This window comes from Sceloporus occidentalis, unplaced genomic scaffold (genome assembly GCF_023333645.1).
Source record: "Sceloporus occidentalis isolate IW3139 unplaced genomic scaffold, rSceOcc1.0.p SCAF_37, whole genome shotgun sequence".
Lineage (NCBI taxonomy): Eukaryota > Metazoa > Chordata > Lepidosauria > Squamata > Phrynosomatidae > Sceloporus > Sceloporus occidentalis.
In genome coordinates this window covers 2,949,670-2,961,049 of record NW_028317017.1, presented here as the reverse complement: position 1 = coordinate 2,961,049, position 11,380 = coordinate 2,949,670, and the positions used below count along the sequence as shown (strand labels likewise).

The following is an 11,380-nucleotide window of genomic DNA, read 5'->3' as shown; positions in this document are numbered from 1 at the left end:
AACGGCCTGTATCTCCTGTGCCCTGGTGGCAGTGCGTCCTTTCTCCACCAGGAGGCGCCGATTCTGCAGCACGGTTCCAGAACCCGTACCTCGGTCGTGACAGTTAACACAGGCCAGCAATATGGATCCCACAGAATTGGCAAGGATGTCCAACCATCAAGAAAGACAAGATCAAGTCCTAGCCGCTCATGCGTCTCAGCTCCAATCCTTGGAACAAAAGTTCGATGACGTAGCTGACATGCTCAGATCAATGGCCACGAATCTTGCACCTACAGTCTCCCGAAGTGCATCTTCGGACGCCTCACCTCCTGCGCCTGGAATTGGCTCTTCCGTTAAAGCACCAAAGATGCCATTGCCTGAAAAATACTCTGGAAACCCACATGAGTGTAGAGGGTTTCTGAATCAATGCACTCTACACTTTCGTGCACATCCGCACACCTTCGCTTCCCACAACAACAGAGTGACTTTTATTATCAATTTATTAAAAGGAGAAGCGTTACCATGGGCCTCGCAGTTATTGGAACAAGACTCTTCCGTTTTGGACGCCGCCGATGCCTTTATTGCTTCATTCAGAGCTGTATTTGATGCTCCAGGGAGACGTGAAGCAGCTGAATCCAACTTAATGGAGATACAGCAGGGAAGAAGAACGGCTCAGTATGCCGTAGAATTCCACACACTCGCATATGAAACTGACTGGAATTTCAGCGCGTTAACTTCTGCTTTTCGTAGGGGGCTGAATGAGTCCTTGAAAGACGCCCTCACCTACCGTGATTTACCTCATGATCTGGAAAATTTAATTACTCTATGCCTACGGTTAGAAGCCAGAGGTCTGGAGAGAAGATTTGAACGGGAGAGAGAGAACAAGACAGAAGGCCGCGTCAATTTCGGCCTCCGGTTTGTCCAATTGTTCACACATCTTCTGAACCAGTTCCTGCGGCCGCGGAACCGATGGAAATAGGCCCGGTACTTCATCTTTCGGCCGAAGAAAAACAGCGTCGTAGATCCTTGGGCCTATGCTTATACTGTGGGCAGAAGGGACATTTAATTTACGCATGCCCAAAGAAGTCGGGAAACGTCAGAACTTAGTGAAGATCGGAGGTGCTTCACTAAGTGCTACTGTAGCCACATCTCCTCAACCTCAAAGACTGTTTGTTCCCATCAAGCTGCAGTGGCAAGGCCACCAAGTGGCCACCCAAGCTTTTATTGATTCAGGGGCAGCAGAGAATGTTATAGACAAGACCTGGGCTCTGGCTAATAATATACCCTTAAAGCCAAAGACTCAGAAGACGGCTATTTCTGCGTTAGACGGGACTCCCCTGGGAACAGGGATGGTGTCCTCTGAAACGGACATTATTGGTGCAGTAGTCGGTGTTCTACATTTCGAGGAGATACAATTCCATGTCTTGTCCAGTCCTCACATAACAATTATCCTGGGAATGTCATGGCTACAATCTCATAACCCCAGCATCGACTGGAGAGAAGGGCAGATCTTGGCCTGGAGTAAGGAGTGTTTAAAGAATTGCTCCAACACTAAGTTAAGTTTGATACTGGACACACCGTCAACTAATACCACCTCAGTACTGGTACTTTCTGGATGTCTTTTCGAAACAAAAGGCGAACACTTTACCTCCTCACCGTGCGTATGATTGCGCAATAAAGTTGTTACCCGGTACAAATCCACCTAAGGGGCACACGTACCCATTATCTCAACCCGAAAATCAAGCTTTGGCCCAATACATTGAAGAAAGTTTGGAAAAAGGATTCATCAGGCCTTCAGCATCTCCAGCCGGTGCAGGGTTCTTTTTCGTCGCCAAGAAAGATGGCTCTTTGCGCCCCTGCATCGATTACCGGGGGTTAAATAAGATAACTGTAAAAAATAAGTACCCTCTTCCCCTCATAACTGAATTATATGACCAATTCAAGGACACCACCATCTTCACCAAACTTGACCTCCGTGGGGCGTATAATCTGATTCGTATTCAGGAGGATGATGAATGGATGACCGCTTTCAATACTCGATACGGGCATTATGAATATCTAGTTATGCCTTTCGGACTGTGTAACGCTCCGGCAGTTTTCCAGAACTTTGTGAATCATATCTTTCGTGACATGTTGCTATCCCATGTTATGGTGTACCTAGATGACATCTTGATTTATTCCAAAAATCTGACTGAGCATCAGCGACATGTTTCTCAAGTATTGCAGCGTTTAAGAGACCATTCACTATATGCCAAGGCCGAGAAATGCGAGTTCGAATGCGACAAAGTCAAGTTCTTGGGTTATATTTTATCATCCGGACAGTTGGAGATGGATCCAGACAAGCTTGCAGCTATTAAAGACTGGGAAGAACCTTCTGACGTCAAGGGCGTACAACGATTTGTGGGATTCGCTAATTATTATCGTCGCTTCATCCGGAACTTCTCTCAAATCATTGCCCCAATCATTGCACTCACCCAGAAAGGGGCGAATCCAAAATGCTGGACCCCAGTGGCGAAAGAGGCTTTTGCAAAACTAAAATTGGCCTTTACGACGGCTCCTATCTTACAACGACCCAATCCAGACTTACCTTTTATCCTGGAAGTCGAAGCATCGGAAAGTGGAGCCGGGGCCATTCTGTCCCAGCGTAATCAGGAATCAAATCGTCTTCACCCATGTTCATACTTCTCTAAGACTTTTACTCCAGCCGAACGAAATTATGACATCGGTAATCGGGAACTGTTAGCTATTAAATTAGCCTTAGAGGGCACTACGATTCCCATTACATTCTTGACCGATCACAAGAATCTGGTATATATTGAAAAAGCCAAAAGACTTAATCCCCGACAGGCTCGATGGGCATTGTTTTTTACCCGTTTTAATTTCTCTATCTCGTTTCGTCCGGGTTCAAAGAATCATAAAGCAGATGCATTGTCCAGGAAACACCCCTGTTGAACCAATCATTCCTCCTACCAAAATCATTGCCACCATTCACAACACCCTCATGTGGCACATCTCCAAATCACAGACACCTCGTCCTAAGGGACTGACACCACCTCCTGGGAGATTATATGTTCAGCCGTGGTTTCGTAAAGCCGTTTTATCTTGGGGTCATGCTTCTCCAGTAGCGGGTCATCGGGGAATTCAGAATGGGAAATTTCTTCTCCAGAGACATTTTTGGTGGCCTTCTATGACTCGGTCATAATAAAATACCCTGCATTAGACCGGCAGGATTGCTATGTCCACTACCCGTTCCAGAACAACCATGGCAACATATAGCCATGGATTTTGTTACAGACTTACCTCCCTCCAAAGGCCACACGACAATTCTGGTTGTAGTTGATCTGTTCAGCAAGCAAGCTCATTTTATCCCTCTCTCCAAACTGCCGTCTTCCAGTACCTTAGCCGAGAGCTTCATGAAAGAGATCGTACGTTTACACGGTGTACCTCAATGAATAATTTCTGATAGAGGATCACAATTCATTTCCAGGTTTTGGAGGGCCATGAGTAAGCTCGTGGGTATCGAACTGCATTTTTCTTCTTCACACCACCTGCAATCTAATGGACAAGCAGAAAGAGCTAACCAAGTACTGAAACAGTATCTTAGGATGTATGTCTCAGAAGACCAGTCAGATTGGTCTACATTATTACATCTCGCTGAATGGTCTTACAATAGCTCATTTCATGAATCTTTGAGAATGTCTCCTTTCAAAGCAGTTCATGGATACGAACCCCAATTATGGCCTCAGGAAACCAGTTCCATAGGGGTTCCAGCGGCGGAAGCTAAATTTCGAGTTTTGCAAGATCATTGGGCTATACTGGCTGAACATTTAAAGCACACTAAAAGACTGCAAAAGAAGACAGCTGACAAATATCGGTCCAGAGGACCTATGCTTAATCCTGGTGACTCTGTGTGGTTCGGTCGTGACAATGAGTGAGAGAATGAATGAATGTGTGAATTATGTGAACGAAAGTGTGAATTAGTGTGTGACTGTTAAAGTGTTTGTGTGTATGATAGATGTATAATTGATTTGTGGAAAGGCAAAGATGGCACAAGCAGGATGTTTATGGGACAGAGATGGCACAGGCTGGGCTGTTTGGGGACAAAGTTGACTCATGCTGGGCTGTTTGGGGACAAAGATGGTAAATCCTATGTGTGTAATCTGGGTGCTGGTCAGGTTCTATGTGGGCAGTGTGGACGCCTGGCTGGCTTTTGGTCGTGCAACCTATCATATATGCCTGTAGTTTTATCTCTTGCTATGTTTCCATACATTATTATTGCATACCTGCAAATACGGGATTTGTATGTCTGATTCTATGCCTCCAGTGCTGAGTTCACATGTGAACAATAATAATAACAATATTAATATATATATATATATATATATATATATATATATATATATATGATTGCTGTATCACTCCTATCATGCCAAGTCAGCTAGTACATGCTGGACTCTGGGGATGCCTGGGCATGATAGGAGTATGATTGCTTTTAACAATCATATATATATATATATATATATATTAATATTGTTATTGAATTTTTTTGTCCTATTTTGGTGTTACTTACTTTAACCCCTTCGTGACAAAGGCTGATTTTACTTTTTGTACCCTTCGTGACAATGGCCGTTTTAACATTTCTGCGCTGCTCGTGTTTAGTTGTAATTTTCTTCTTTCCCGTTTACTGAACCCACACACATTAGATATTGTTTTTTCCAGGACAAGAAGGGCTTTCTTTAGATGACATTGTTTTGATTGTATCATATTATTTACTATTAAAAAAAGCCTTTTTTTCTAAATCTGGTAATTCTTCCCCCCATGTGCCATTTCGGGTATCTTTGAAGCCGGCCAATGCATTTTACCCCATCAAGTCATATATTTTTGAAAACTAGACAGCCCAGGGTATTCCAAGTGCTAGTATTTTAACCCTTTCCAAGCACTAATTCTACCATCAGCCTTTGTCAAACTTTATGGTAGTCATTTTTTGCATTTGTTTTTTCACACACATTTTACTTTAGGTATGAATAAACAGGTTCTGGTATATGTCACTATCATAAAACAACCCAATATGTGTTTAGCAACATCTCCTGAGTACAGCGATACCTCACATGAATGATTTTGCCTGGCTGTTTGGGGGCAAAAGGGCCACATTTGGGGCATGCGCATTTTCAATGTTGAACTTTGGCATTTGGGGATCCACTGCCCATGCCCTATTTGGTACATCTTTGAGCCGGGCCATTTCAGTATGCCCAATAAAGCCATATATTTTTGAAAACTAGACACCCCAGGGTATTTCAAATGCTAGTATTTTAACTCTTTCCATGCACCATATCTACCACCAGTCTTTGTCAAACTTTGTGGTAGTCATTTTTTTGCATTTGTTTTGTCACACACATTTTACTTCAGGTATGAATTAAAAAGTTCTCGTATATGTCACTATCACAAAACACCCCAATATGTGTTCAGCAACATCTCATGAGAGCAGTGATACCCCACATGAATGATTTTGCCTGGCTGTTTGGGGGCAAAAGGGCCACATTTGGGGCATGCACATTTTTCAATGTTGAACTTTGGCATTTGGGGATCCACTGCCATGCCCTATTTGGTACATCTTTGGTACATTTCAGTGTGCCCAACAAAACCAAATATTTTTGAAAACTAGACACCCCAGGGTATTTTAAATGCTGGTATTTTAACTCTTTGCATGCACACATTTTACCACCAGCATTTTTTCAAAGTTTGCAGTAGTATTTTTGTGTGTGTATTTTTCCCACACACACCTACTTTATGTATGAATTTACAGCTCCTGGTATATGCTGCTGTCACACGACACCCCAATATGTGTTCAGCAACATCTCCTGAGTACAGTGATACCCCACATGCATGGGTTTGTCATTTTTGGGGGGAACTAAAAGGCCACATTTGGTACGTGTGCATTTTTCTAATTGGAAATTAGATGTGTGGCCATCCTTCCCCCCGTGTTAATTGGGACATTGTTGAATCCGGCCAATTCAATTTACCCCATGAAATCATACATTTTTTAAAAGTAGACACCCCATGGGCATTTAATATGCCAGTATTTTAACTCTTTCCATGCGAGAATTGTTTGAAGCTAATGTGCTAATTTTAGGACTTGCTCACAAAAATATATATTTTATATATATATATTTTAATTTTTTTTTGCCTTTTTTAAAACATTTTTAACATTTTTTTTCAACTTGAAGGTTCCCCTGATAGTGACATCAGAGGGAAATTATTTTTACATTTTACTATTTTTTTACTATTTTTTTTCTAATGATTATTAATTTTATTTTATTTTTAATTAATTTTTTTCTAATCACACTGTGATTAGAAAGCTGGGCTCCATTGACTTGCATGGTTGAATGCAGTACCTGTATTCAACCTGCAAGTGGAGCCAGAGTTCTCTAGAGGGTCAGGAGACCGTCTAGCGAACTTTTTCGTCTTTATTATTTTTTTTCCCGGGCCGCCGCCATCTTGCTGATGGCGAAGATAACCGGCAGCTTACATCAAGAGGTAAGTGTTTGGTGCCGCTGGATGCCTCCTGATCGAGGCATTCCAGCGACACCATTTAAGTTTAGGAGGTGATCGTTGATCGCCTCCTAAACGCTTTTAAAACGGGCGTCCGCCGCCATACATTGTATGGCGGATGTTGACGCCCCGGGGAGGGGCCAGACATGGCCCCTGATTCCGATCATGGCGTTGCTGAATGCCTCGAGGTCAAGGCATTACAGCAACGCCATTTGGGTAAAAAAATCGATCATGGATCGATTTTTTTTTACCCGTTTTAACAAATGACGGTCCTGGCACGTCATTTGTCGTTAACGACATGTTTTTCCGTGACGTGCCCGGACCGGCAATTGTCATCAAGGGGTTAAATAAAATTCGGTGCATCCCTCAGCCAGACAATGAAGTGGTAGGCCTACACCACATCAATGTTTGGCTTAGTATATAGTGATAGGAGTTATGCTGCACTATTGTCAATGTCTGGCTCAATGTATAGTGATAGGGATTACGCTGTACCACCGTCAGTGTCTTCCTCAGTATATAGGGTTAGGTGTTATGCTGTACCACCGTCATTGTCTGCTTCAGTATATAGTGATAGGTGTTATGCTGTACCCCTGTCAATGTTTTCCTCAGTATATAGTGATAGATGTTATGCTGTACCACCGTCAATGTCTGCCTCAGTATATAATGATAACAGTAATGCTGTACCACCTTCAATGTCTGCGCCAGTATATAACGATAGAAGCTATGCAGTTTTAAAGTGGGGGGGTGCCACATACAGGATCTGCCCCAGGTGCCAAATACTCTAGGTACGCCACTGAATATTGTCTGCCTCAGTATATAGTGATAGGTGTTATGCTGTACCGCTGTCAATGTCTGCCTCAGTATATAGTGATAGGTGTTATGCTGTACCCCCATCAATGTCTTCCTCAGTATATAGTGATAGGTGTTATGCTGTACCAACATCATTGTCTGCCTCAGTATATAGTGATAGGTGTTATGCTGTACCGCTGTCAATGTCTGCCTCAGTATATAGTGATAGGTGTTATGCTGTACAACCATCAATGTCTGCCTCAGTATATAGTGATAGACAGTAATGCTGTACCACCTTCAATGTCTGCGCCAGTATATAAGTATAGAAGCTATGCAGTTTTAAAGTGGGGGGGTGCCACATACAGGATCTGCCCCAGGTGCCAAATACTCTAGGTACGCTGTCATGATTAACTCATATAACGTAGTGGATGCATGGAAGGGTAACCCAGCAGAGGTGGTTAGTTTCTTTGTTTAGGCATTCAATGAGTTAATCTGAGGTTGATGTAAATGTGTTTTGTGCATGCCCTCTGTATCTGTTCTGGCTAGAGGTGTCATCTTCCCAAAGGACCCCTGTGGTGATTCATGGCCTAACTGATAAGGACCCTGAGTTATAGGAATTCCATTCCTATCTTAAGTGGAGGGGTTTCCATCACCTTTACCCCACCATAACTTATTGGCACATCAAAGATGGGACCCGATTCTTGGGGATGGTGTCATATAATCAGTCATGTGGTCAGAGGGGCGTTTTGCTTGCAAAAGTCTGATTTAGGGACAATGCAGCGACCTCAAAGCAGAACTCCACGATATTCTGTGATCAGAACAACATCATAAGAAACCATCTGGACTTAAGGAGTTCCCACAGGCCTACTTATTGGAGAAACTCGTGAGTGAGGGTCCTGTGTTTAAGTCCTATTGTTTTTAAGAACTGTTTGCCGTTTTATTTTTATTTTGTATGTCTTGTTTTTTGTAATTCTGGCACTGTGTAATCTTTGTCTTTTTGTTATTAAAATATTCATAATCCAAGTCTGTCTTTGGGCTCTAGTATCGATATCCACAAACCCTAAGAAAGGATAACACGTTACCATATTGTTATTAAGTTTTACAGGATATATATATATATATATGTTAGTTGCCCGGGGTGGGTTGATATATATATATATAGAGATAAAGGTTCTAATTCGGATTTCTCACGAATCCGGTATCAAAATCGTGAGTGGTGGCAGACTACCTGGGGGGATACAGGCAGGATTTGGGGGTTAATTTGGTATAGCTTATGCCTTGTTAAGGGGTCAAGTTAGTAAATCCAGAGGCCTGGTGCTATTAACCCCTTCATGCCCACGCCCTCCACACAGTCACGGCTTGGCAAGTAGTCCTGACCGTGACATACGCCCCTGAATATAATAAAACATAATATCTGCTTATATCAAACTATACTGTAAGGATCCTTCTAAACAGCAGGTAAAATCACAAGCTCCCAGAGCCAAGAAAGCCACAGTATCAAATATACAGCAATTGCGTGTTTCCTGTATGGGCGCTCTAAAGCGCGATGTTCTCACAAGCACAGCTCATGTCACTTGCCCACAGTTTACATAGTTTATATCTTCCAGGCCACTTGTGTGTACCCAATTAGATCATAGTTGTTGTAATCACTCGATCACTATGTCCTGAGTATCTCTTTCATAGCAGTGATGAAAAGTAAAGTGCATATTACAGTTACTTCTGCAGTGGTAAATATAAATATCAAGCACATATAAAGTTTCTATACACTGTATCACTGTAAACCTTGTTATTGGGTTGTGTCAAGAAGTAGCATCTTCGTGAAGCGGGGTGGTATTATTACTCCGAACATTCCACATTCTCACCACATCCCACTAAAAACCCTATGAGTGTTGTATATAATCTATTTCTATCCATCTGAAACTCATGTAAGTACCAATAAATCAGTAAAACCTGTATAAGTAGACCCTAAAAAACCTATAAATTCAGATTCTGCAGTGCTGCTGAAATGACCAATATATACATACACCAAAGTAAGGAGTGTAAGCACACCTAGAAAATTCTATTAAAAGGCACTGAAGCATGAATATTGGGGATTTTGTCACATTTTATGGCCATAGCCACTACATCCATGTGGCCCACTTTTACATTGCTGTACAATGCTTACCGTGGAGCATAATCCTTGATATTGTGGAGGCATAAGCAATATATGGCTGTATAACATGGCAGAATTCCCAATATTTATGCTTTAGATAGGTGCTTTTAAATTGTATTTGCTGACATCTTGCTTAAGAAGTTAAGTTGAACATGATCATCAACTCATATGAACTCTAATCAGATACTTTTTTCCTTGTCAAGTTGTGGCCAGTGGGTTTTGTTACTTGACTCAACCTTCCGCCACTCATCTAACAACTCCACGTCTAGATAATAACCACAGAGACAGCCCAAGCACTGACATGCAGTTTGTAACTATAGTACCATAAGATTTATCTGTCGGTGTAATTTTATATTATTTTCTTATTAGCATAAAGTATTAACCCCTTCGTGACAAAGGCTGATTTTACTTTTTGTACCCTTCGTGACAATGGCTGTTTTATCGTTTCTGCGGTGTTTGTGTTTAGCTGTAATTTTCTCTTAACCCATTTACTAAACCCACACAAGTTATATATTGTTTTTTTCAGGACAAGAAGGGCTTTCTTCAGACACCAAAATTTTTTTCATATGATGTAATTTCCTATAATAAAAATAATAAAATATGATGAAAAATTGAAAAAAAAACAAATTTTCTCACTTTTATTTGAAAAATCTTTTATTCATCATAAAAAACTACTGAAAAAACCTGCTAAATAGATTCTACTATTTGTCCCAAGTTTAGAAATACCCAATGTTTTTATGTTTTTTTGCTTTCTTCTACACGTTATGGGGCAATAAGTACAAGTAGCGTTTTGCTAATTCAAAACCATTTTTCTCTGAATCTGGTAATTCTGTCTCTATGTGGTATTTGGGGCATCTTTGAAGCCAGCAAATTAAATTTACCCCACCAAACCATATATTTTTGAAAACTAGACACCCCAGGGTATTTTAGATGCTGATAGTTTAACCCTTTCCATGCACTAATCCTACCACCAACCCTTGTCAAAGTTTGGGATAGTAATTGTTTTTGGTGTTTTTTTCACATACTTTGTACTTCAGGTGTGAAATTACAGCTCCTGGTATATGTTGCTGTCACACAACACCCAGATATGTGTCCAGCAACATCTCCTGAGTACATTGATACCCCACATGCATGGGTTTGTCAGATTGTTTGGGGGCAAAAGGGCCACATTTGGAACATGAGCAATTCAAATTCAGTAGGAATTTTACATCTGGGTAAAGAAAAATGCTTGTACCCAACTATCAGTAGGGACAGGTTACAAGAAAGCCTGGCCTATCTCCAAGAAGGGATTTGATCTAGCACCTTAAGTGGTCCCTCATGCCACAGAATGGACACAGGGGTCACTTGACAGTGCAAATAAAAACGCTTAAAAATGGTGGAGCAAATAAAAGCTAAAAAACTGTAAATGTAACAAAAAATTAAAAAAAAATACAAAAATGGAGCAGGAACAAAAAAAAAATTAAAAATGGGAAACTGTGTGATACAGCTTGAAGCAGTCACCGACACAGAGTGCAGGTTTTCCAGGGCAATCTGGACAGTAAAATGTGGTGTCCTTTCTTTGCCCCCTGCTGTAGCATACCCTGCATCTCTTTTGGGGATTCTGCTTCTTTGCTGTAGGGGGGATTTTAAAAATAAAATGGGTAGCCCCAATTCTGTTGGTTCCCATCACTACTTGGGGACCAGGTGCATCACGGTACAAGATACCTGAAATTACTTCGAGCTGAAACTGCAAAAAAGACAGCTTCAGCCCAGTGTCTGCTTTTTTGTGCAGCAAAAAAGCGTTATAGGTTGCAATTTGCATTAGATAAATTGCAACCTTCTTGTACCAGGCCTTTGTCTTCCTCATAATGAGGTAGGGCTGTAGGAGTTGATCTGACAGATCAACTCCACCCATGTGCTTGTTATAGGCCC

The 11,380-nt window shown here is 41.5% G+C and overlaps 1 non-coding gene across 1 annotated transcript; it reads right to left on the bottom strand.

Annotated features, from left to right (window-relative positions):
• Positions 1-10,695: 10,695 nt before the first annotated feature.
• LOC149297739 (small nucleolar RNA SNORA35) lies at positions 10,696-10,825 on the bottom strand. Its single transcript, XR_016272487.1, has one exon. It is a non-coding gene; the product is annotated as a small nucleolar RNA SNORA35 (small nucleolar RNA).
• Between the last annotated feature and the right edge of the window lie 555 nt (positions 10,826-11,380).